Here is a 4,721-nt window from a genome sequence, read left to right on the forward strand (position 1 = left end):
ATTAGTCTGGACTAGGCTTGTGCTTGTGCTTGTGCTTGTGCATATGCTGGGTTTGGTCATAGACTTAGACTTGGACTTAATCTTGAGCTTGGGCCAAGCTATGTTGTGTTGGGCTTAGCATGTGCATGTATTTGAGAATTGGGCTTGGATCGGGTTGTAACCCAACATTATTATCCATTTTATGACTCATTTAGTTAGTTTATTCAACCATCATTATATACATATTTATTTGTATATTTTAAGCACATGGGAGGTTTAGACCTTTGTAACTCTCATCTTTTGATAATGGAGTTGATGACCATATTAGTGACCATAGGTTTTCAACCTTTGTAACTCTAGCCCTAATGGCTAGAGTTGATCGCCTTGGTTAATGCATTTGATGTCCCTATTGATATATAGCCTTCATGGCTAGGAATTTCCTTACTTGTATAAATAGAGGTCTTTCCCCTCAAACTTAGTAGGATTTTTTTGGAGATATTTTTGATAGAAAATGGAGATGGTGTTTTGAGATAAAAAGTTAGAGATTTTTTTTTCACCAAAGAAAAATTTTTCTATCTTCTTTTGCTAGCCCTTTCTTTGGTTCTTGTTAAAGAGAGTGCAACCATTATCAAGTTCGCCTAACCTATTCAGAAGGTGCTTATGAATTAGATGGTTTCAACCATCGTATCTTGGGAGACAAATGCCAGCTTACCTCCAGCACCCACCAGGAGGCTATAAATCTGTTTTAAGGAGATTGTGGTATTACACAGGCTTTGGTTTGCATCCTTTATCTTTTGTTCTTCAAAGTTTTAAATTAAATAATTTCTTGTATATTATTTTATATGTCCATTTGAATCTGTCATGTAATATGTTCCATGGTGTAATCTAGTTCATTCTTGTGTTTTTATTTTTTTTAGTTCTATAGTTTATTGCATATTTCATTCTTTAATAATAAAAAATATTAATAATAATTGTTTTGCCATTTTTATTTAATTTATTTTATATATTTTTCATGTATTATTATGAAAAAATATCAACAGGTTCATCTCTTTATGTGAAGTGATCTTACATTCCTCCTTTTTATTTTATTTTTTAAAAAAAAACAACATATAGATTTACCACATATTTTACGTGGCTGCACACGGGTCGGTTCAGATCGGGTTAACCTATTAACCGGTAACCGACCAAACAGATTCGAATTGGAAGAATTAATATCCAATTTCGACCGGGTGATGGTTCGAAACCGTTCGTTCATACAATTGGATTGACGGTCGAATTCGGTCGGTTTCACGGGTTAGGCTATATCAATAAAATTAGTTGAGCCAAACCATTAGCAATTTTATTATGAAAATAGACATTTTTCATGATTTTTAATTTATTACCAAGTTAAAATATTAGTAATTTTAAAAATAAGCAATTTTACAATTAAAAATATAATTAGCAAAAAATATTAAATTTGTAATTTTACAATTCTAAAATAAATTCCACCAATTCAATAAATAAATCTGTTGATGAATAAAAAAATATGAATAAAAATAGTAGTTTCAACCTTAAAGAATTATTTGTTAACCAAACAAACAATAAATTCCACACAATAATATGAATAAAAAATAATTAACTAAGAAATTTCATGCACCACTTGCTACCTATTTTAAACCCAATTATATCAAGAAGAAAAATAGTAGTTTCAAACTTTTCACAAACAAGCAAACAATCAAAATTACAAACTTCCAATTAACAAACAAAATAAGTAACTCAAGATCAACTATCAACTTTTTTGATTGGCAACATCATAAAGATAACCTATCAGCTAATCATATTCATAGCCAAAGCATAAAATATATATATATATATATATATATAAAAATAACTATACTTAGCAACTACCAAAATATTTCGTACTTCCAAACTTGCCACTCCAGTTGGTAGCCAAAAAGCTTCAAAAAAATAACCAACCAGAAGTTTGTAATTTTTTTTAATGATTACATTCATCCAACTATAGAACTGAAGCAATATTAATACAAAACATAATAGAATATGAACAGCTTGGATAGGAAGGATGGATAGAAAATACACAAAAATGGTTATCAACAAACAGTCTGCCAAAGCAAAAAGGTATTATCAACAGGTATTATCAATAGATATCAACCACTTGTAAGGAAAAACAATTTGAAAAATAAGTAAACATAAATTAAAGAAGACTTTAGTTTATTTACCAATCTATGCTCCATTGCCATGCTCAACAGTTATGGGACTTAAACTTAAGTTTGAGGATGAACTTGATTTTGGAAAAATCACAAAATAAAACAAGCCAATAATAAAAGTAGATGCTTAAATCAAAACATAAACAAAATTAACAAATTAATTTTATACTCAAAATTACTTGAGACATACTGCTCAAATTCTAAAACATCATCCATTGCCTTGCAAAGAGAGATTGGCATAGTGCTTTGAAGCCAATGCCAAGTACAAACAAGTACCTCAACCATCATAGGAGAAATAGAATTTCGAAAAAGATCAAGAATGCATCCACTGGTACTAAATGCCGACTCCGAAGCCACTGTTGAAACCGGCATTGCCAATACATCATGAGCTACTTCGGACAACACTCGATACTTAGAAGAATTAGCTTTCCACCACCCCAAAATTTCAAAATTTTCATCTCTCACTCCTTCACAACAATCAGCTAAATACTTGTCCACATCAGACTTGCACATAACAGAAAATTCAACATCCAAATAGGTATTAAATTGAGATTCAATCAACAAATGAGGATCATCACAATCATTATCAATCACCATCCTAAATGGTTCATTTGTGTCAGGCACTTCCACAAAATTTGAATCATTTGCAAGGTAATGGTCATACAAACGGGTCACACAATCTTTCACTTGACCAGTCATTGTATTGACCACACTTTCACCAAACAATTGGGAAAAGCAAAACTGGACATACCTCAATTTTTTTTGTAACGCCCTCAAAATAAATACATATAACTCAATCATTCATGATATCCATAGATATAGGAAAATAAAATATATTCATCCATCAGAGTATTCTTTACAAAAAGTATTACATGTTGACAACAAAAGTAAATGCCCTATGGGCTTACAAATTTTTCAAGTCAACACTTGGTTTCAACAAAAAAGAGTTCTAACTCTTAACAGATTAAGCCCTTGGCTTGAATTACATGTAATACAAAAGATAACTACCAAAATAAGCCTTCAGCTTCTAAACCTCCCAAGCTACATCCTTGGAGGCGGCATATCACCTGTACCTGAAAAATGATGTCCCATATAGGGTGAGCCAAAGCCCAGTAGAGATACGCTAAATATAATATGAGAATTAACTAAAACATTAGTATTTGATAAATGTTTAACTCATATAAATCAACGTACATCTCTTCCATAACCAATCCATAGTCACAACCATATTTCAATCCCTTTCCGTTTCATTATCCAGTCCAATTCATAGATATGGTTCATTGTTTATCCGAACAGTTCAAAATGAGATTACAACTCATACTATCAACACTTCAATCATAATCAATTTATAATGAGACTACAACTCATATTATTACCACTTCAATACTTCAATTCAAAATGAGACTACAACTCATATTATTAACACTTCAATACTTCAATTCAAAATGAGACTACAACTCGTATTATTAACACTTCAATTCATCTACATTATGCAAACGTAATTAAGAGCTCGGGACTTTCACCCTAGACACTCCGGCCAACTTAGTTATCAATGGAATCCATCCCCTATCTCTCCCAAACAGGTTTGGGAGTACATCCCCTATCTCCTCCCAAACCATGGAGTACATCCTCTATCTCCTCCCAAACAAGATACATATGCAATGTATTTAAACACTTTATCATATACAATGATCAATCCAGACACATATTCAATGTGTTAATTCAACCATCATATGCAATAACATAATTCAAGTGATTAGTTTCAATTTACCTAATCATCATACAGTGTCTACAACAATCAAGACCATCCTCCACCGATAGCCCAAAACAGTTACTTCTAAATAGATAATAAATCTATCAAATAGATTATTTATTACATTTACCATAGATGAGTGATTCATCAGTCCAACTACATCATTTAATCACATTTTCCTCCCAGTTTCATAATTTCACATTCAGTCCCATTATTTCTACAAATAATCCAATTTATCCCAAATTAGGGCATTATTCCCCTTTTCTCAAATATTGACCCCAAGGTCCAAATCTCACTATTTTATACAAATAAGCCCATTTCATAAACCCACATACACATGGAAATTTAGATAAGGAACCCCTTTTTTCCCACTTTCAATCTCAAACCCTAACCATACCCAAAATCACCATAACCCACCATTTATACAAAATGACTAAAATTTATGTTAAAACTCATAACAAGGAGTAGTTTATCCCTACCTCAAATTTCGGAGCTCAAAGGAGAAGAAGGAACTCAAAGTGCTCCAAATTCAACCTTTTTCGGATCAAAAGATAGCCCACGCAATACTCTAACTTTTTAACCAAGGGAGCAGGGTAGAAACCCCCATAGATCAAGTGTATATGTAGAGAGAAGGAGTGTATAGAGAGAGAGAGAGAGAGAGAGTCGGATCTAGGGTTTGGAGGTAAAAAGAGATCAAAAAGTAAAGAAGAAAGCTGCTGCTACGAACTGGTATAGTCGAGGCTCGCTCGAGTGAAGAAGTGATCGCTCGATCGATCAGACACAAA

Source organism: Camellia sinensis, chromosome 1, assembly GCF_055761805.1.
Source record: "Camellia sinensis isolate YWXY chromosome 1, ASM5576180v1, whole genome shotgun sequence".
NCBI classification, from domain to species: Eukaryota; Viridiplantae; Streptophyta; class Magnoliopsida; order Ericales; family Theaceae; genus Camellia; species Camellia sinensis.